The sequence below is a fragment of the Phyllostomus discolor genome, chromosome X (assembly GCF_004126475.2).
Source record: "Phyllostomus discolor isolate MPI-MPIP mPhyDis1 chromosome X, mPhyDis1.pri.v3, whole genome shotgun sequence".
Classification (NCBI taxonomy): domain Eukaryota; kingdom Metazoa; phylum Chordata; class Mammalia; order Chiroptera; family Phyllostomidae; genus Phyllostomus; species Phyllostomus discolor.
Window position 1 is genome coordinate 99,262,053 of NC_050198.1, and position 23,393 is coordinate 99,285,445.

The following is a 23,393-nucleotide window of genomic DNA, read 5'->3' on the forward strand; positions in this document are numbered from 1 at the left end:
TTATTTATTATTTATTTTTTATTTTAATCATTGTTCATATACAGTTTTCTCCTTTTTACTCCCAATCCAGTCCCCTCTCCCACCCTCCCCACTTCCCTCCCATTACCCCCCTCCCCTTAGCTTATGACCCTGTGTCCTTTAAGTTTGTTCCTGCCCACTTTCCCCTTAAATTCCCTCTTCTTTCCCTCCGGTCACTGTCTTATAAGACTTTTCTATAGGCTGGACATTTTTGTTGTCAAGAATAGCAATAATTTATTTTTCAAGCTGTACGCAGATTCCCTTAGTGAAAACTCTAGCACAAGGGGAGACCCCCAAAACAGAATTTATATATAAAATTGTGTATTTACTCTTAGATGTTTAAACTTCAGTACCCTTTAAAGTACTCTCCATCCGGTGTGATACACCTATCCAGATGTTTTTTTCCACTGCTCAAAAACAGTTTTTGAACTCGTTGATTTTGATGCTGTTTTAGTGCTGCTGCTGTTTTTTGTTCATCTCTACCACATCCGGGAAAAAATTCCCTTTGAGGACTTTTATCATGCGGGGAAAAAAACAAGTCACTCCAGGGCAAGATCAGGTGAATAGGGAGGGCGAGGCCCTGGGGTCATGCGCTTAGGGAGTGGTTCAGACAGGTTTGGCCTTTGCTGCACTCCTCCTGCGGTACCACCATGGCTGACACTCAGTTAATCCCCAAATGCTTTCCAGATCACTCCTTTCCTCTCACACGCACATTTGCCTACACATTGGAAGCAACTCCTGCCTCTCAGTGCCTTTCCTGCTCAGCAGAAGACGCTACCAACCGTCAATGATGTTGAGCTTCTCAATGTGAGGACTGTAAGTTTTTGCTGAAAAAAATTATTGATGGCTGGGGTGGGGAGGGGAGTAGTGGGGGGGAAAATGGAGACAACTGTACCTGAACAATAAAAAATGCCATTAAAAAGAAGTAAAAAAATATAAAAATAAATATCAAACAAATTATTGAACTTTTACTATGGGCCAGGCACTGTGGTGGAGGTTTTTACATACTCCATTTACTTTTCAAGACACAAGTCTGCATGTGAGGTGTTATTATCCTTTTTTTTACAAATTCACTTATTCTCATAAGGTCCTGTCTGCATCTTCCATTCCTTTCATCAGCATAAATGTTTACTGAGCACTCATCACATGACAGGCACCTCTTTTAGGTGCTGGGAAAGTAATAGTAAACAAAACAAAAAAAAAACCCTTTGAGATTCCTCCTTACAGAGAGGGAGACAAATAACCACATAAACATATATACATATGTGTGTGGTCATATATATATGGAGTAAAGCAGAGCTGGACAAGGGGGTAGAGTGACTGAGAGGGCATTATGGGCAGGGAATTCAGAAAAGACCTTTCTGAAGAGGTGAAATTTGAGCAGAGACCTTGAATTCATTTGATGAGGGAGGGAGTCGGGTGGAGTTGAGAGAAAGCCGTTCTTGGCAGAGAGAACAAGTGCAAAAGTGCTCAAGGTGGGATGTGCTCGGTGTGCCCAGGACGCTGCAAATAGGCCAGTGTGGCTGGAGTGCAGCCACTCAGTGAGGAGGAAAGTAGTAGGGGTGTCAGAGAAAAAACAAGGGGCCTTTTCCTTATTTTTACCCTGAGATGAGCATCACTGGAAGGATTTGAGCGAGGGGAGTAACGTGATGTGACTTACGTGTTAATGGGACAAATCAAACTGTTGTTCTGAGAACACGCTGTAGGGGGCAACAACAGAAGCAGGAAAGAGGTTGCTGCAGAAATTAGAACTAGTGGAATTATTTCCTCCTGCTACCTTCATAGAGTTGATGAGGTAACGCACAAATACAGATGTATTTCACATGTAATTGCACTCAGTCACAATACACACAAAGCCCAATACAAAGACATATTGAAGCAGGCACATGTAGGTATGCAATATACCAACATAAATACCAACATCCACATGTACCCACACAGATACCAACACATAACATTGCACATCCAGACACAAACACATGTATACAGAGGCACACCACTAATTCACATATATATTCACAGGTACAAATAAACAAATTTACATATATATATATACATACATATGTACTACATGGGCTGTTCTCTGGTATATGCTGGTACTACCAGACAAATTGCTGTGTTTATGCTGCCTAGGTCTTAAATATTGTAATTGTCACTCCATCACAACACATACACATACACAGCCCCTCCCGCTGCCCTGACACTAGCAGAAACATATTAAAATGGTCACATCCCACTTATGAAACATTTTTACCACTATGTCGCAGAAGCCAGTGGTTTTGTGAAGGAGGATTCCCACCACGTTTGTTGCCAAGAGAGCTGCAGAATCAAATGGCCCCTACTGATTCTGTATCTGAAGACCATACAAGGAAACTGGGACGATGGAATCCTGTGAAGTCATTAAAAAGCCTGGGGAAGCTTCAGACATCCGGATAATGGAGTGATCAGTCAGATGTATTGGTAATGGAAAAGAGCTAAGTGTAGAACAGTATCATGGTGTACTCTCATTTGGGTAAAAAGATTATACACAGACAGACACACACACACACACACACACACACACACACAGGGTAAGTCCCAGACAATAAGCTCTTTTGATTGTAACATAAGTGCCTGATATTAAAGCTTTCGATTGCCAAGGTTTTCACTTCAAAGGCATCTATTTCAAATGAACACAGGTCCAGCTGTGTGACACAGTTACTAGCTATACCACTAGATAAGGGGCCAGGCCCCCCAACTGCCACCCATGAAGTTTTCCTTTTAGAAAGCCCAGGTTAACCTAGATAATGGTTAAATGGCTCCACTTTTCCCTTCCCACATCCTAATTCCCACTCTCATTCTTTAATTTCCCAATAAAGACTGAGCCCATGAAATTTTAGCCACTCTATGCTTGGATATCAATAAAGGCAGAGCGGCCCCCGCCCCTCTCCCCCTGGCCAATCCCAACACATACACTCCCTGCACCTGCTACCTCACTGTGTGGCCCCGCACATGCTGTGTATTCTCCGTGACCTGTGAGTAATAAACTTTGGTTTTCAAAGTTCTCTGATGGTTGTTGCAGAGGTGTATCTCACAGTCATAATCAGGACCATGAGGGCTGGCCCAGCCATGACATTGGCTCTTGTGGGGGGAATCTATGGGGCTGTCACAAGTAGTGGCCCAGGTGAGTGTTGCAGGCATTCTTAGCTGATAGATCATTTTCGGATAGTCTGAAACCTACATGAAACAGCACAAAGAAGTAAACTGCATTTTCTTTTTATTTCTAAAGAACATGGAATGAAAACAAAGATTGCCAATTCATGTGATTTCTTCCCTTACAACATCATTCCTCTTGATTGTTTCACTGGCTGATTCATTCACCTCTTGAAACCTACCAACACAACATGGCAGTCTCTTCAGGTGTAAATATAACCAGCACGTTCATACTCTCTTCCATTGCCATGATTTTCCTTACTCTTTTCACATATTTCCTGTAGCATTCTAAAAATATTTAGATGTCATAATAAGGGCCTCAAAGGCATGCATTTATAATGGAGCAATTAACAAAGAATTATAAAAACTACAGTGGTAAATGTGAGTGGTTAAAATAGAAGTAAGAAAACCCCAAATCCTTACAAAAGCTGGAAAATGTCTGCAAAGCAATAGAGCTTGATTGTTACTACGACCTGCATAAAACTCAGAGGGTGAAGTATAAATAATAAGTCTCTCTCCCTCATTGTCTCTCTCTTGCGCACTTGCTCACACTCCCCCGCCCCGCCTCATAGAACAACCCCCACACATTCACACTCACACAGAGTCTGGGGGAGGAAGAAACAATAATTGCCATTATCTTCTTTCAGAAAGCTTTTCTGAACATTGAAGAGATTTTTAAATGTCAGATTTTACAGTTTGAATGTATAAATAGTCTTTGTTCTCTCCAAAGCCAATATAACAGTTCGTAACCTTTACATTTCCCAACGTAAATAAAATCACCAAACCAGAGAGGGAATTAATAGAAGGGGCTAGACTGAGAGCAGTGCCTGAGTTCTGTGGAAAAATGGAGCGGTGAGGAAGAATGGAGGGAGGAATGAAAGGGGAGGAATGAAAGGGGAGGAATGAAAGGGGGTTCAGAGGAAGAGAGTATTTACTCTCTGTTGCCTTTTTATGACATCTCAGTAATATGTCTGCAGCGGGAGGCAGGTTTCCAGACTTGGACTTCCAGCCTAAACCTTTCCTAGTGGACCGGGTTCTGGAGCTGGCTGGGAGGTGAGGTCACTGGAAATCTAGCAGCTCTTAAATTCATTCTTTTTCCCTATCTTAGGTCAGCTGGAGTGCTACCTGCCCAAATGGTACCTTTGGGAATATTAGAAAGATTGTAAACATGAAAAGATTGCTCTTTGAAAAGACAAAGCCCTGGGCAAGAGCAAATACCTTGGTCAAGGAAGTATGAGCTGATTTCTCTCTCAATTGCCTTTTTACCCGGGTCCATGGCTTTCTTGGGGCCTAGCCCTCTATGCAACAACTTCTTGCCCCAGACCCTGGTGTACCAGAAGGAATCAGAAGACAGAAGCTAAGTGGCCCATAGTGACAAACACTTTTTACCTGGCAACCAGGTATATACTCACCTATACCCATACACAGACATATTTATAACTGAAACCAAAATTCCACCCAAAATCCTTTGGTACACTCTGATATTTCCTACTGTATTCTAAAAGCTGGTGAAGATTCAATAAAATGATTGCATGACCCTCTAAGGTGCTGCAACATATTGTTTAAAGAATCACTGGTTTACTAGTGCTCGTCATAATGCTATGCCAATAGGAGCTTCAGGGAGATATATGTCTCAGTTTTCTCATCTGTGCAGTGGGAGTAATAGTGCTCATTATTTCATATGGTTGTGGTGAGGACTAAATGAAAAAAAACACAGAACACTCAACAAAGGGTCTGGCATATTCTCCGTGCACAATAGTTTTCTGGGAGCTGTTACACATTCTGTGGCAGTGAGTTGAGTGGACCGGTCATGTTGGCAGGTGGATATCCAACATGAGGGGTGTTCTGTTAAGGAAATGATTTTTAAACTGCTCTGAGAATCCCTGAGTATTCCATTAAGTGTCCTCAAGTATATCCATCAAGGTCATGGTGGTAGCTAAGAGGGTAGTATCCAAGGTTGTCATTCATTTCAACCAAGTAATACTGATTTTAAATCATGCTTGATGATTTCACTTGATGGCCTTTGAATGGGAAAACTGGCTTTGAAAACTCCTGAGGAAGAATAAGAGTTGGTCTCTATCTGCGTGGTGATAGAGGCTGGAAATTCTTGTGGTGAGCAAACTAGCTGTGGCTCTTCGCAAGCTGGGTAGTTGGGTGGAGGCAGGGGTTGAAAGGCATCATTTTCTGAAGGTATCCACCACATTCACAAAGCAGGGAATGGAAATAGATTGGACATCCATTAAATTTTAAAAAGAATAAAAATACACGTCAATACGTCTTTTGTCAGCATGTTGGTAACCAGAGGTATGATTTCTCCATCAAATGAGTTTATTCTTTTCCCAGCAGTAGTTGCAGCTGGGTGGGGGAAGAGAAGAGACAACATGAGGGTACGTAACTGACGTAAGCGGGGTGTCACAACTTAAACAGTCCCCAGACCTGTGGGAGAGGCTGAAGGTGGATTTGAAACCTGATATCATAACCTGCATTCCCAATTGTGTGTGCTGGGAAAGAAGGTAGTGGGGACTGTGTTTAATATCTCCTAGGGTAGAGTATCGTCTTTCCTCTGTTTATAGAGTAGTGGTTGGGATACTTGTGACAATTGATTAATGATACTAATGACATCTTGACTGGTAGGAAAACAAAGGGCTGAGGAATAAGTTGAGGCTTCCACAGCTGGCAGAAGGCTGTTAATTCAATTCAATAGGCAAAGATGGTACCAGAGGTTGAGGAGTTGAAAGGGGGTGGGGAGAGAATGGAAGCAATCCAAATTTTAAAGGCTCTAGACTACAGAGTCCTAGCTCTCCCTCTTAGAAGATGAGCATCTTTGGGCAAGTTCATTCATTCATTCATTCATTCTGTAATTCATTCAATAAACATTAACTGGGCACCAACTAAGTGCCAGGCACTATAGTTAAGCTAAGAGTAGTTCAATAAACATCCTCACAATCTGACCAGAATTGAGCCCAAACAACGGATTTTATCAAGTACATAATCAACAGATATTATCAAGTACCTGCTTCATATAAAGTCCTGAGCTTGTGGCTGAGTATGGAATAGTGAACAAGACAAAGACTCAAGCCCTAAGGAGCTTACCTTCTTGTGAAGGATGGTGGGCAAGAGAGGAGACACACAATAAATATGTAGCAAATGAAAAGAGAACTAGCACTTCTGTTAGGTAGTGTTCTGAGGGAATAAATCGGATGACATATTCGAGAGTAACTGAAAAGCAAGGCGGTTATTTAACATAGGGTGGTAAGGGAATGTTTCTCAGCCGAGACCTAAAGGATAAAAGGAAGCCAATTATGCAAAGAAGCAGAAGAGCACTTCAGGAAGAAGGAACAGCTAGTACAAAGGCCTTGAGACGGGAAGGGAATTGGGCTCTTAGAGAAACAAAAGGAGGCCAGTGTGGCTGCAACATGGTGAGAAAGGCTAGGTGGGCGGAGCTGAGTGGTACCAGAAGAGACAGTGCAGATAGAGAAGGGATTCCTTCTGACGTTATTTGTCTTTAAATTGGATATAATAACAACAATAGCAGGTTCATGTCTATCACTTTAGTGCCTAGTACAGAGCTCGGCACAAAGTGGGCTCTCAATGAGTATCCGGTTAGTGTATTTTTTGCTTGACAGGTAAGTCAAAGTGAAGAGCGGAGGGAAAGACCCACTAAAGGGTCTCCTTAACACACTATGCCAGACAGTGCTGCACATAGTGGAAAACACGTGGGAAAAAACACGGAGTCTCTGGGAAGTCAGATTACAGCCATCTCCAATGTGAGATCTTAGAAGGAAAATGCGTGTTGCTCTGGGCTTTCTAGAAAAACCAAATCTCCTGGGACCAGAAGGCATTTCTGCTGGCACTCCTGAAGTCTACAGCTAAGCCCAGTAACTGGGAGTGTGTCTGTGTATATTTTGGATATTAAAAGTCTCCAGTTGAGCCCTGGCTGGTGTGACTCAGTGGATTGAGTGCCAGCCTGCAAATCAAGAGGTCCCTGGTTCAATTCCTGGTCAGGACACATGCCTGGGTTGTGGGCCAGGTCCCTGGTTGGAGGCACATAAGAGGCAACCACACATTGATGCTTCTCTCCCTCTCTTTCTCTCTTCCTTTTCCTCTCTCTGAAAAGAAATAAAATCTTTTTTTAAAAAAGTCTGTAGTTGAATAGCTTAAGATTACTGGCATGCAAGGACCAGGATGGTTTCTCAGAATCTATTTTTCCATGTGACAGGGCAAAATGTCTGATCAGAACATTCAGAAATGATGATCACATATTTAAGAAATGGGCTTTCATTTCTGTTCCCAGCTCAAAATCTGACGTGATTTTCCCATTTCCTCCTTCCCTAGTTTGGAAGCCTCAGATCCTAGACTTGTAGAACCTCTGGCAAAGAACCCCAAAGGTCACTTAATCCAACTTGCAGCTCCCTACTAGATGTGATTACAACCCCTCAGACACTCAGGATGCTCATATGCGTTCTACGACCCTGCCAAAAAACAGGGGCATAGCCATGAATGACATGTTTACTGTGTGTCAGACCCTTGGCTAGACATTTTGCACACATAATATAATGGTATTTATCAAAAAAGGTTAATTTCACAACGTGGAAATTGAGGCTTAAAGAGGTGAAGAGATTTGTACAAAGCTACACAGTTTCCGATTTGGGCAGTATTCACGCCCAGGTTTTTTCATGATGTTGCACTGGAAATCCTCCAGGTATAAGGAACTCAGAGGAATCTGACTGTATTCGTGATACCTCTGAGAGTAGAAATCTGAAATTGGTTCCCTCTGTCTTCTATTCTTGGGGCCTCACATGAGTGGTCAGACTTTAGATACTCAAAGACAAGATCATGTCCTTCAAAAGTTTATCCTGGGTCCTGTCCTGGCTGGTGTGGCTCAGTGGATTGAGCGCAGGCCTGCAAACCAAAAGGTCACTGGTAGATTCCCAGTCAGGGCACATGCTTGGGTTGCAGGCCAGGCTCCCAGTAGGGGGTATGCGAGAGGCAACCACACACTGATGTCTCTCTCCCTCTCTTTCTCCTTCCCTTCCCCTCTGCCTAAAAATAAATAAATAAATAAATCCTGGATCATGAGTTCGAATTGTCTCTACAATGTGTTCCTTTCTTTCTGAACCTGTGCCAGCATCCTTCAGTACATGCACATAGATTCTACCCTGTCAATTTAGGCTCCTATACCAGAATACCGTAGACAAGGTGGATTATAAATAATAGACTTTTGTTTCTCACAGTTCTGGAGGCTGTGCAGTCCAAGATCAAGGTGCCAGCAGATTCAGTGTCTAGTGAGAGCTGAGTTCCTTGTTCATAGACAACTGTCTTCTCAACAGGTCCTCACAAAGCAAAAGGGGCAAGGAAGCACTCTGTGGTCTCCTTCATTAAGACTCTCATGTCACCCATGAGGCTCCTGCCTTATGATCTTATCACCTCCCAAGGACCCCATCTCCAATACCATTCTTTTGGGGATTAGGTTTCAAACACATGAATTTGTGGGTGATACAAATATTGAGTTCATAGCATAACATTTATTTTGACCTCCACATCCCCAACAATCAATTACTTGCCAAGTCCTGTTGATTATAATACTGTGAGATAGATATTGTTAAAATTATACTCATTTGCCCCAGCTGGTGTGGCTCAGTGGATTGAGCGCCAGCCTTCAAAACAAAGGGTCACTGGTTCAATTCCCAGTCAGGGCACATGCCTGGGTTGTGGGCCAGGTCTCCAGTGCGGGGGCACGCAAGAGGCAACCACACATTGGTGTTTCTCTCTCTCTCTTTCTCCCTCCCTTTCCCTCTCTAAAATAAAGAAAGAAAGAAAGAAAGAAAGAAGAAAGAAAGAAAGAAAGAAAGAAAGAAAGAAAGAAAGAAAGAAAGAAAGAAAGAAAATTATGCTCGCTTGAGAAGATGGAGAAACTGGGACAGAGCAACTGAGAAACTTGGCAAAAGTCCCAAAGTCACACAGCTAGTAAATGCAGAATGGGAATTTGAACCTGAACCATCTTACTCCATATATGTGCTATTTACTATTAGACTAAACCACCAATCAAATGATGATTATTACAATAATGACCACAACTCCCAACTCCATCTCTACTGAGTTTATAGGTTTCTCAGTCACATTCACCTGTACACTCTCATCAGCTTTGCCAAGCTACATGTAGTAGGTAGCCTTGTGACCCTATTTTATACAGCACAGGTGGCAAACACAAGTTTGGGCCCAATCTGACCCTCCACCTTGTTTTATCTGGTCTGGCACCTTGTTTCTACCCAGTGGCAGTGCCGAGCTCTCACGTAACAGTTCAGGGGTAGTTACGTTTATACAGTCGTAAAGTTACATTCGGCCCTTTGAAGGCAACCGCGGAGCTGATGTGGCTCCCGGTGAAAATGAGCTTGACACCCCTGTTATAGATGGGAGAAACTGAGGCCCAAAGAGGTAAGTGCTTTGCTTGAGGTTACAAAGCAAACTAGTGGCAAAGTTGGAGCTGGACCCCATGTTCCCTGATGTCCCATTTCTTATCCCCTTTCATTTCAACAATAGCCAGGGTTTTACTGTGTACTAAGCTCTGCGGGGTACAAGTAGTGATTGCTGTGAATATCTGTGGTCTTGAATTTCTGTACGCTGTGTTACATTTAAGTACCAAATTACATGTCTGGAGTATAATGCTGTTATTCTCAGTACTTTTAGAAATCTAGGATATGAGTCATAATGTGTTCAGATGTACCAAGAAAATTGTATTCTGCATCACTAAAGTTTTGAAATGGACAAAGTTGTACTTGTATGAGCATCGTGACCACAGCACTGTGCTGTTTAAAACTCTTCTGCTGCATCTTATTTTCATATTCCAGTTTCCCAGGATTCTAGTGAACCTGAACATCTTTTCTAATGTTTATTAATTATTTTTATTTCACTCAGGTTCATTTTGGGCCTTGTTCTACCTCAGAGGTTCCAGGAGGAGTCATCTTAGATCCAGAGGTAGGGTGGAAGGAAGGGAGAGTGTTAAGCAACAGAGGAAGAGCTGGGATTGGAGGATTAGGGGAGGATAGAAATGGAAAAAGAAATGTAACCAAATCCAGTTGAACCGTCCCCTAGAGTGACTTGTTGCTCACCCCTCCCCGTCTTCTCTCCACTTCTTTCACTTGGTTTTCCTCTAGAGACAGATCCATTCTCTGAGTTGTCATCCTGTTTCCACTAAAATATTTTATTTTATTTATTTATTTTAACCCACACCCGAGGATATGTTGTTTGATTCGACAGAGAGAGAGAAACATGTTTATTGATTTGAGAGGAAAGGAGAGATAGAGAAACATTGATTAGTTGCCTCCCATATGCTCCCCAAAAGAAAATGGGGGCTCTTACCACCAAAAGAAGGAAAGAAGGGATGCTAAATAGGTAAAAATTGTAGGTACCCACTAACATATATAGTTTAATTTAAGTTTTCTTCCCAAGGGGAGAGCTAATTATTCCAACACCTTTTATCAAAAACTCTTGTCTTCTTTCCCTTGAATTGAAATGCCATCTCATCATATACTAATTCTTACACACACATTGGTCTGGTTCTAGACTTTCCATTCTGTTCCACTGATAGATTGTTTTGTTTCATTTGTCTGATTGTCTATTCATATGCTAAGACCACATTCTTTTCATTACTGTAGCTTTATAATCATTTGGATGTGTACTGTAGCAAGAGCCCTCTCATTGATGTTTTTATATTTTATGCAAAATTTCAGGTAGGCAAAATAAATACTGAGACATATTACAAACATCCAGGTACCGATTCCTACATTACAAACACAGTTGAAGACCCTTTCTTTATGACATGACCCTACTAACTTCCCCAGAGATAATCACTCTCCTGAACATTTAATTCGTCTAGCATTTGACACTGTGAAATAGAACACACACAGAGAAAAGCGCATACAACACAGATTTACAGTTCAATGAACAACTATGTAGAGAATGTAACCACCATCTAGGTCAGGAAATAGAACACGATCAGCTGCTCCCATCCACCCTCATGGACCTCCTGTGTGTCCTTCCTCATCACAGCATCTTCTTACCTGAGGCGGCAACCGCTCTTCTGACACCCTAAATAATCCCTAAGGAATATAGTCATGCCCGTTATTATACTTATTGTAAATGGAGTTATATGATCTATATTCTTCCGTATTTCTCCTTTCATTCAACATTTTGAAAGCTTTATCCATATTGTGCGTGGCTCTATTTTGTTCATTTTTTTGGATGCATATTTAAATTTTTATATGTTGTATAATTCAAAATAGCATTAGGACTTGCTTTTCTTACTCAGTATTATACGTGTGAGATCTGTCTCTGTTTTTAAGAGTAGCTCTAGTTCATTCATTTTTACTGCTGTACTGTAACCCATCAAATCAATGTACAGCCATTTATATTTCCAATTTGGCTCCTCTGCTGATAAATATGTACATTGTTTACAATTGTGTCACCATTTCAAACAAATCTGCTCTCACCGTTCTTGCACATGTCTTCTTGTATATGCGTGCAAGAGTTTTTCTAAGTCATTGACAACTTTACCAGATGATGCCAGGATTCTCTCCAAATTGGCTTACTATAACGCATCCCAACCAGCAGTGCCCAAAGATACCCATTTTCCAAACATCTTCATACTAATTATTCCAGGACTTTTTAATGCTGGCCAATACAGTGGGGTGCAAGGTTGTTAATGCACTCTAGTTTTAAGTTCCCTTTCCCTGATTACTAATGAGTTTGGTTATCTTTTGTATTTCCTAGACCTCAACTATTTTTCATATTTTAACTGCTTATCCATGTCATTGTCCGTTTATCTACTGCATTGATTTTTTTTGTTGATTAGCATGAATGTTTAGTATTCTGTATACTAATCTTTTGTTGAGTATATGTGTTGAAAATATCTCTTCCCCCAGTCTGTGGATTGTCATTGTACTTTGCTTTGTCTGTCAGCACAGAAGGTTGTGGCTTTAAGGTTGTTAAATTCATCACAGTGTCTATTCTCCTAGATGCTTTGTGATTGTGTCTTTTTAAAGTAATCCTTCCTTCTCCTAAAGATTAGAAAGGTAGTTTCCTATCTTTTCTTCTGAAATATTTGAAGTTTATATTTTCAGATTTAGATCTATACCTGGTGTGTGTGTGTGTGTGTGTGCGTGTGCGTGTGTGTGTGTGTGTTTCGACATGGAATTAGTCCTAGCATCATTTGCTGGAAGAGAGTCTATCATCACCACATGGATCTGCAATGCCACTTCTGTCACATATTTTTTTAAAGATTTTATTTATTTATTTATTTTTAGAGAGAGAGAGAAAGAGAGGGAGAGAAACATCAATGTGTGGTTACCTCTCACATGCCCCCACTGGGGACCTGGCCTGCAACCGAGGCATGTGCCCTGACCGGGAATCGAACTGGTGACCCTTTGGCTTGCAGGCCAGCGCTCAATCCACTGAGCCACACCAGCCAGGGCTTCTGTCACATATTAATAGTCCACATATGTATTGTTTTGTTTCTGGGCTCCCTATGCTGTTCCAAAAGCCTTTCTGTCTACTCCTATACCAACACACCACTGCTTTAGTTCCTATGTGTTTAAACTGAATGTTGATATCTAATAGAGCAAGTCCTCCAGCTTTGATCTTTTTCATGGGAAGTATCTCTTGCTGCATAAAAATCACCCCAAAACTTAGTGGCTTAAAGTGACATTTTTTATTATATCTAGTGACTTAGTGAGTGAGTCATTTGGGCACGGATCAAGTGGCCGTTCCATTGGTACCAACTGGGGCCAGTCAGTGCTTTTAGTCGAGAGCTGGGCTGCACTGGAGGATCCAAGATAGCTTCACTCATATGTCTCGTACCTTCTAGGAGACAGTTAGAAGGCTGGAATCAACTGGATTTTTCTCCCTAACCATGTAGCCTCAGGGCCAGCTCACTGGTCTGTCCAGTAGGTATTCAGATTTGTTACATGGTGGCTCAGGGCATGAGTTGCCATATATAGCATATAACAATAGGATATCTCCAGAAAAAATGTTGCTCACATAAGCAACAAATATTGTTTTTAGTGTAAGTATGTCTATACAAGATTTGCAACATAATCATGCTAAAATTTATTTGCTGTTTTTGTGAAATTCAGATTTAACTAGATGTGCTTATTTTATCTGGCTATCTTCTTCAGAGCTTCTATAGCCCAAGACAGAAACTGTAATCTCTCTTAAAGTTTTAAATTCTACTTAAAGAACACATACTCCTTAAAATGATTTGATTCACATTATAATGACAACTTTGTCTTATCAAAACAAGTATACATACAGCACTATCACCACATACTAATTCTGCTTCAAACATGGACAACATCAATTAATATTAACTTCAGGCAAGCCATTACTTAAGAAAAACTTCGGGGGGATGGGGTAATTGGTTGTTGTAATTTGGGAGTTGGTTTTCTTTTTCCTCTCCTTTTAAATAAAAAGCACACATTACTTACAATTCAGCACATTTACTTATTTTGTTATAGTCAGTGCTTAAAATATAAACTACATGTGTCAAGATTATAGAGTCTTTATTACTAGCCAAGAAATCAACTACCACATTATGACCCTGATACTAAACAACATCCCTGTCTGTGTATTCAGATGCCCACTCTTGGTAAGTAAATGAGCAGTGTAGAACTTCTATTTATTCACACCTACCACCAAATTAAAGGTTAAGAGTGCATATAACGTATTTGTCTTTCTCTAACTAACTTACTTCACTCAGCATAACACTCTCCAGGTCCATCCATGCTGTCACAAAAGGTAAGATTTCCTTCTTTCTTACAGCCACGTAGGATTCCATTGTGTAAAGTTACCACAGCTTTTTATCCTCTCATCTACTGATGGGCACTTGGGTTGCTTCTAGATCTTGGCTACTGTAAATAATACTTCAGTGAACATAGGGGTGCATATAGTCTTTTGAATCAGTGCTTCGGATTTCTTCACCTATATTCCCAGAAGTGGAATTGCTGTATTACAGAATTGTGTGTCTGAAACCTACATAATCTTATTAACCAAGGTCACCCCAATTAATTCAATAAAACACTTAAGAAGAGTCAATAAACTGTAGATGTAAAATATGTGATAGCTTTACTTCCATTTTACAAATAAAGCAAAAACAAAAAGCAACCTTCCACCAAGTTATCTGAAATAAAACGGTAGACAGCTTTCAAACAATCAACAACTTTGTTTAACAGATCAGCTCCAATATGAACTCTTACTTATGGAATTCACTGTACAATTTTCATTCTTCTGTCCTTTCTCTTCATGTTGCTATACAGTATGTCGGTTTGTTGCCTGTGGTCTTACTTCATGTTATTTCATTTTTTATTGTTTCATGTTCAATTTCTTCTGAAGTCAATCCCTAAAGGTCATAGTCATACCTCTTATTGGCAGCACAAAAATTATAAAACCCAAGCCCTCCTGCCACTGTCTGCCTCTCCTAACATCACTGTTCATCACCAGTGGATATTGCAGCAGCTATGTGAGTCACTTTTGCCCAGTTCATAGAAGTGAAGACACAAGAATAATTTCCCAGAAGTGAAGTCCATCAAATATTGCATTAGCTTCTCCAGAAACTTTGGGATCTCTCATAGGGATGTCTTGTCAAACCTGAGGTCCTCCAGCAGTCTCAGAAAACTTAAGGTGGAAAAATAAGAAGCGCTATGGATCCATGGTGGTTTTTAGGCAAAGGATTATAGATAAAGGGGTGAAATCAAATGAGCTTTGGAATGCTATGGATATCTGCATTCCCATCAGCTGGACATTACCAGTAATAGAAAACTGAATAGAATTGGACTTGGAATTCCTTACCCTCCCAAATGTACATTATCTCAATTTTACAAAGAGGGAGAGCTGAGTGTCTCCTCATTCCCATTCCATCAAAGAGTAGGAGCCTCTCCTACTCTTTGACGGGAGACTTTCCCCCTTTTGCATTGGGGAGGCTCATCTACTAAAGCTATCTCTTCCCTTAAACTAGGGGCTTGTTCTTGCATTTTGGTAGGAATGGTTTGAGATTATGTAGAAACAATGAAATTAGGAGCCTCCTTACAACCTGAGCATTAGTGAACCCCGCTGGGTGGGGGAGGGTATGAGGTTTGGCTGTGGGTTGTCCCTCTGTAAGCTGAAGACGTTGGAGATCTTTTTGTTTTTAAGTTATTGTTGTTGAGTTACAGTTGTCTCGCATCTTGAACCCTAGGTCTGCTCTGATTCTGATGGTCTGTCTCTGTCTTAGTCCTTAGCCTGGTGGACAAAGGGGAGGACATAGAGTGTTTCAGGACCATGGAGAGGTTACCTGGTGCCTCATTTCACCCATCACGTCCATCTCAGCGTCCCAGCACAGACTCTCGTGGGAATTGGATATTGCTGAAATAGAATGCGGAAGGGTACTTCCAGGGTGAGGTTTAGGCTTAGTTCAGAGGAGAGAGGTACAGGTTAGTAAAGGTGCAAGTGGTAGACTCAAAGAACCAAAAGTGATGTCGTCCAGGGCTCCCAGCCAGAAGGCACCTATGCTGTACATTCTCTCCAATGCAACCAGCTGTGGTTACCCAGTGCCTCCTCTATGCCAGGCACCGTTTTAGACACAGAGAAAAAAGCAATGAATTATACCAGGGTTCCCATTAAGGTCCACTCAGGTGGGGTGCGCCTCTCCAGAACCTGGAGGTGGTTAACCGGTTATTGCCCTAATCTCAACTTGTCCTTCCACTTCATAATCAGCGAAAACCTGGAATAAACCACTCTCCCCAGCCCCGCTAGAAGCCGTAGCGTGGCTTCCTGGCGACCAGTGGTGAGAAGGGAGGGGCAGGGCGGAGGCAGCTGGGACGCCGTGACCTGATTTCATTTGCCACGTTTCTCCTTTCTTGGTCGCGCCCACGTGACCACCTTCCCCTAAATAAAGTTGAACAGTTCTAGGCTGTGCTCAGTTGCTGAGGGAGACAGCACTAACAGTGAGCTTCCCTGGCTGCAGCAGTCCTCTGCTGGCACCCGACCCCCTCAACACACACAGACAGCCCTGCGCCCTTGGATCTGAGGCATCATCCAGAGCTCAGCTCAGTTCCTAGTACACGAACAGCACAGGTAGGAAGCCCCGCTCACCCATTAGATGAAAAGGTGGGTGGGTAGGTGGGTGGGTGGTGGGGCTTTGGCACTGACAAACAGAGCTGGGCTGGGGGTAATGGGGAGTCAAGAGGTAAAGAGTGAGCTCTAGGCGTGAAGAAACACTTGTAAGGATGGATGAGGTCTGTGCGTGTGGGTGCTGCTGAGCGCGCGAGGCTTTGGGGAGGCGGCGTTGGACTCCAGATGAGAAAAGTGCAGTGTTCTGGGACTCCAAAAGCCTGGGATTTCTCCCCAACCCAGCTTCAACCTTGCAACATAACCTTGAGCCAGGAGGCTGTCTTAACCTCTCTTAACCTCATTTTACCCATTTGCAAGAACCAGGCTCAGGCTCCAGCAGATTTCAGCTAGTAATGCAGCTGAAGGCGCGGAAGAGACAATGGCGGAAAGCGTGGCGCACCTGTGCGGAGGGCTGCGGACTTGAGCGTCCGTGACAGAGCTCTCCTTGAGAATGGGGATGGGACAGGCATACGGGGGCGGAGCCGGGCGTCCACCTCTGGGGCACTCACCCCTTCGTCACCCGCTTTCGGATCCAGCTGCAGCTATGGACAGAGCTGGGGTACTAGGGCCCTACCCCCGGGCTGCTGGCTCCCTGCAGTTGGGCCAGCGTCCAATCGGATTCCTGAGCCCTACTTGTGGCGGTGGGACCCTAACTTGCTAGATAAGGGTCCCCAGAATGCCTAGGCTCCTCCCTGGCCACCCCTCCCCAAGGATGCGTCTGCTCTGGGATTACTGGGAGAAAGGGAGGGGGAGGGGATGAGAGAGTGGGAACCGAAAGGGAGGGAATCAGTGTCTGTGTGTGTGTGGTGGTGGGCGGTGATACTGTCCCTCCGGAATTCTCAGTCATCCAGCTGGTGCCAAGGACGCCGGTACTAAACCTCCAATCTCTTCACGAGGGCCCTCTACCCCAACACAAATTCTGGAGGTAACAGCTCAGACACCACGCCCCGCCTGGAAAAGGGGTGGGAAAGCAGAAAGCTGACCCTCCGGGAGCCCAGGGGCAGTGATCCCCCAGCCCAAACCTGAGAGCGCTTTTGAGACACACAGGTTTCATCCCACATTGAGAGAGGAGTGGTGGAGGGAGGGAAAGGGCAGGGTGGGGTAGGGTGGGGTGGGGTGGGTTGGAGCAGGCACACTACTGGCCTACGGCAGAGGATGGACCCTATTCATTTCAGATCCGTATCTGGCATCTCCGTCTGACGACAGTAGCAGCTGCACCAACCATCTGAATGGTCCAGAAGATGGAAGCCTGAAGGAGAGAATAGCGCCCTGAGACTGTCTGTGCCTTCTGCATTGAACCTCAGGTATCCTGGGGAAGGGTGGAGCCAGGGAAGAGTATAACATCCTCCAGTTCTTCCCTCCGTTTGAATCCTGACTGCCCTACCCCCATTACCTTCATGGAACTATGATACAGTAGTGCTCCTGTCTTCCTATCTTTTTTTCTATCTTCTTATCTTGAAAGCAAATATCTTATTCTACCCTTACTAGCAATGCATTTTCAATTGCCCTGACTTGGGGGTGGTAATAATTTCCCTCTGAGAGTACCTGCCACCTCCATTTCCCATCAGACCTGAGGTGGAATTCAAAGAAGAAATAATAGTTCAGTCATGCATTCTGGGGGGTGGGGCAGATAGGTAACCATTATGGTGATTACCCCACCTCAGATTAAAATGGAAACCAATGAATACCAGCAATAACCCTGATTTTGGGTGGGGGTAGGGAATTCATCTGCTAAAGCAATACATCTAGACTCGGGCAAGAGAATAGATTTACAGATAGTTGTGGAGGAATAAAGAGGTGACAATAATTTTCAATGTGTGGTTGTCAAAGAAGGTCCCTAAGCATGTGTAGACCTGCAATGCAACCCTGGCTGTCCCATCTCCCTTCCTTCCTAGTGGCTTTAAGTGGAGACTAGCTCAGCATCAGGCTACTGAAATAAGAAATGTACCGGCGCCTGCCCCTCCCTAGGAGCACTGCTTCAGACAACTGGAGTCGTAGAAAACTTGACTGGGGACTTAGAGCTTTAATGCTATGCTGCTTTAAGGGTAGCTGTGTTTTATGTTATTTTAAGACTATCTTCATTTGAAAACCTTTTAGATCCAGATTAATGGAAGACATTTTTATTACCACCTATGCTAAAGCAACATTAAAATAGACAAAATGATCACCAATGACTCTTATAAACTATATAAAAGAGAAAGTTTTAGGCCATGGAGTCTCGATTTCTGCTTTTTTTTTTCCCTCTTGGATGTCTACTGAAGTAAAATCCATAAATCGTATGGGAGATAATTTTCCATGGAGAGGGGTTATAGGGTAGAGAGGAAGGGCATGGGAGGAGGGAGTGAAGACCAGAACATATCCTTAGAGGTAGTGGTAAGTGATCGATTTGAGTTGGTTTTAGCAAGTTCTTGGAACTTCAGATGCTGAATTTCAGGAGTGAGAAAAAGAACAAGCTCATACATTTGAACATGTGACACGTACACTGATAGGACTCATTTTCACGATGGTACCTGAGACAGGGTGCTGAGGTCAGGAGGCTGGAGGCCTTCCCTGTGTCTGCATAGCTGAATCCCTCCCCTCTGTATCCTCTTCATGCACCACACACACACACATACACACACACTTTAGTTTGATGAATATTTGTTGGATTCACTTGAAATGAAGGAATGAGTGCTTAGAATTGGAATAGTACTGATTTTATCTGAGGCCTTCAATTACCCCACCCCCTCCTTCATTCCCTGTCCCTTAGAATTTCTCCTTAGAGTTTAAACTTTGCTAAACAGAGGAAATGGGACAGGGCATTGAATAGATATAATGAAATCACTAATTGTCTCATTTAAAGCTTCATTATGTGCCCTCTGTTACTCAAAACCAAATCTGTACTTACACTGAATGACTGGTATGGCCAGTTGTGAAAGCTCCTTCTGGTGTAAATCATCATTCACTCATGTGATTTGACAGCAGCATGGAAGACAGCAGGAAATCCAGGTTTGTTTTCCCTATGTGGGCTACTCCATTACATTAATGAGATTCCAGTTTTGGAGGGCTAAGGTGGGGGACTGGGCACAGAGCTGAATGGGGACAGTTTTGTTTCTGTCTGAGAAAAGCATGTTTTATTTGTAATGAGCTTATTATTATTTTACATGAAGACATTATAGATGGAGAAGAGATTGCCCTGTGGTAGAAACCACCATCCAAGAAGTTCGGCCCCAGCACATGACAATTGGTGACAGAAATTCTTTTGTGGGTTGTAGTCTCCTAGTGGAGCCAAAGTCAGTTGCCATGAGATGACCTCCATGGTCTATTGAGCAGCAAAGGTGAGACTGGCTCTTGGCCACAAACTCGACTTCACAGTCACTAAAATCTGCTCCCATCAATCCGAGGCTGCTGTAAGGAATGGGGACAGTTTTTAAAGGTTATTTGAAAAGCAGTTTGCCAAAGCACACTACTTCCCTTGCTTGCCAAAGCAAACTCAGCAGCAGTTCTCCCATCCAGACAAGTACTTCATACTGAATCTTTAATCCATGACTTAACTGGCATTGGAAACTTGATATTTCATTCTCTGCTGCAGGCAGTGTATCACTTTAAAAGTTCCAAACTGGTCTCCCATCTTCCTAGTTGGACTCTCAGCCTGTTAAACTGAAAAATAAGGGGAGTAGGTTTAATTGCTTTAAAGCCTCTGCCAGCTATGACAGTCTAGGATTCTATGATTTGATGAAACTCCAAAGATATATCTCCAACTACACAGGTTCCTTTAATGAAGCCAGAAGACAGATCTGAAAGGCGGGGTGGAGGGGGAGAAAAGATGCTCTTTAAAGAATAATTCAGGCCCTGCCTGGTGTGGCTCAGGGGATTGAGCACCAGCTTGCAAACCAAAGGGTCACCCATTCGATTCCCAGTCAGGGCACATGCCTGGGTTGCAGGCCAGATCCCCAGTAGGGGGCGCATGAGAGGCAACCACACATTGATGTTTCTCTTCCTCTCTTTCTCCCTCCCTTCCTCTCTGTCTAAAAATAAATAAAATCTTTTTTAAAAAAAGAATAATTTGGCCTCTGGGGGGGAAGAACATGCCCAGGGCCTCAGCACATCTCTGCCTTCGAGTATCTGAAAAGGCCAAGGTAAGAGAAATGTAAGCCTTCCCTTTTACCTGCCTTGCTCTACCATGATACGTGGGTCACTTTTAAAAGCGGGAGCTACAAGGTACGGGCAGTTGAAATGTGATAAAATGAAACCCCAGCTCCCCTCTCAAAAGCTGGATTTACCTTGTCATTTTTATGTTCAGTTTTCTGTTTTATCCAAAGACGTTTACCTAATGGTGTAGTCATTCAAATCTTTGGATGTGAGTAAAATATAACCCCCACATACTCATCAAGGGACTATCAGAAGCTGCATTTTTCAAATCGCACCCACCAAAAAGAAGGAATTGCTCAAAATGGGGATTATTCTGAGTTAAATCTTGGAGTCACTGATGGGAGGATCTTTCTGCAGCACCTCTGCGCTGTGTTTGTACATTTTGGGCAGTAGAACATAATGTGCACTGCCTGTAACATGAACTTTGACCTTTGACTAGTTTATTTACATTTCCATCATTTTATACCACTCTTTGATTTCTCATGTGTGTACCCTTGAATCTGTTATCCTGTCTTTTTATCAAAGTGCATCGTATATCTTGCCCCAAGCTTCTCTAAAATCCAGCATTTAAACTGTTCTGGAAAGTAACATATTGTGGGAGCATATGTGCTTTGATTAGGGAAAAGTGCTAATTTAATTTAGTTCATTTTAATAATAAAAGTATGCCAATTTATAGTAAACAGGAGTGTGTTAGAATTGGAAAGTGCTCAACAACACCGTTAATTAGCAGTCAGGCAGTGAGTCCCCCTTTACAGGGAGGGCTACACTATAGGCTTCCATTAAGAAATTCATTATGTGGGGATGGCTGGGGTGGGGGGCATGGCAGGGGGAAAGGCAGATGACTGTGCTTGAACAACAATAAATAAAAATTAGAAAAGAAATTCATTATGATTGTGGTATACATAATTATTCCCCAAACCAAAGCTATCACTCAGAATTCCCAAAATTGAGGAAGGGTCACAGAGCAGTACTGGGGTTAAGGATAGATGGTAATTATGAGATAGCAGCATATAAGCATGTGGTTTGAAAAACATATTTTCTTTTTTTTTTAAGATTTTATTTTTATTTTTATTTTTAGAGAGGGAAGGGAGGGAGAAAGAGAGAGAGAGAGGCATCAATGTGCGGTTGTTGGGGGTCATGGCCTGCAACCCAGGCATGTGCCCTGACTGGGAATTGAACCTGCAATGCTTTGGTTCACAGCCCGTGCTCAATCCACTGAGCTACACCAGCCAGGGCTGAAAAACATATTTTCTAAGCATATGTTATCTTTAGATTTGTTGTTATTCTACATTAACTACATGGTCAGAGTTCTTGCATTGAAACCAGCCAATTAAGGGAACTACTCCAGGATGGAGGTTGAAAATAGTATTGTGCTGTTTATGCTACAGGTTACATGGCTTGGTGTGAATCCAAAATGACTGTTTTCTCCTGGTTTCACATAACGTAGTCCTTTAACTAGAGTTAAAAAACAAACAAACAAACAAAAAAACATTTGCCAAATACCTGCCATTTTGGCCTGGGTTATTTTTCTAGATTCCCAATTTTCTACAATTTTAGAAAATGCTTAATTTCTCCTTAAAGACTTTAGCTTGTTGCTAAAGAACATGAATACTGACATCGAAGGGAAAGGAGATAGGGTTCTGCTGTCTCTCTGAAAACGTTATGAATGTACCCTACCCTACTCAATGAACTGCCTGTGTCTTGTGTATGCTGCATTTACACTTGGGGTTTTAAAACGTGTTTAAAATTTAACTTCAGGAGCCCAGTATTAATGGAAAGTTGACTCCCCTCTCTTCAAAACCAGCTTCTGAGGCCACCTACTGGAGATTGCTGCCATTTTCCAGAACAGAAAATCCAAGTCCACTCTCCAGCGTCTTCAAGCCAGGAAGCTGTGAGAGGAACACTTTCATTGTTGCTTTTTCTTCCAATGAGATCACCTTTCAACTTAGCATTCATGCCTGCCTTCTGGACTTCTGAGGACTATGAGAATGTTGATAAGGTGAATGCAACCATAAAGGCTGAAGCCGCCCATCTGGAGGCTCCTCTGTCCTCCACGGTGGCCTTGATAATAGTGTTGATAATTATTTTCTCATTGGTAATGACCTCCTTTGTGACATACTGTTTTCACAAGTGGAGGCTGAAGGGTCGCAAGCTGCAGAGAGCCCAGGAAGAGTATCAAAGAGATCAGGAGAAAAATATATTTCATAGCTTTCCTGATCTTATTTCCTAAAAATGCAGTAAACTGACATGTGAAGTGTACCATCTGTGACAAAGCCACGTAACATAATATGACAACAAAGAAATGAAACAACATGAAATTGCAAGAAAGAAAGAAATTGGACATGAAACAATAAAAAGGGACATAATATGAAATAAAACCCTGGGCAACAAAATGACATACTGCAGAACAACATGAAGAGAAAGGACAGAAGAATAACAATTGTACAGTGAATTCCAAAAGCAAGAGTTCATGTTGTAGCTGATCTGTTAATCAAGCTGTTCATTGTTTGAAAGCTGTCTATGGTTTTATTACAGGTTATAAGCAACTTGGTAGTAGGTTTCTTTTTGTCGTTGTTTTGTTGTACAGTGAAAGCAAAGCTATCACACATTTCCCACCTACATTTTATTTACTCTTCATCTTTGATTTGGTGGTGGGTGTGAGTAAATAGAAGTTCTGTACTGCTCATTTACTTACTGAGGCTGGGCAGCTAAATATACAGATAGGAATGTTGTTTAGTATCAAGCTCATAATGTAGTAATAATATCTGTCATGAAGATGAGAAAAAGTAAGTCTATAATCTTGGCACATGTAGCTGATATTTTAAGTACTGACTATAGCAAAGTAAGTAAATGTGCTGAATTGTAAGCAATGTGTGTTTTTTTTTTTTATTTAAAAGGAGAGGAAAAAGAGA

At 42.4% G+C, this 23,393-nt stretch overlaps 1 long non-coding RNA gene across 4 annotated transcripts; it reads left to right on the forward strand.

Annotated features, from left to right (window-relative positions):
* The first annotated feature begins 16,066 nt into the window (after nt 1-16,066).
* LOC114505035 lies at nt 16,067-22,629 on the forward strand. Of its 4 annotated transcripts, none has more exons than XR_003685242.2 (4): nt 16,067-16,314; nt 17,194-17,397; nt 17,526-17,654; nt 22,240-22,629. It is a non-coding gene; the product is annotated as an uncharacterized LOC114505035 (long non-coding RNA). The 4 variants fall into 4 exon arrangements; XR_004900947.1 differs by having other exon boundaries at nt 16,071-16,314; nt 17,194-17,275; XR_004900946.1 differs by lacking the exon at nt 17,194-17,397 and having other exon boundaries at nt 16,078-16,314.
* Nucleotides 22,630-23,393: the final 764 nt, after the last annotated feature.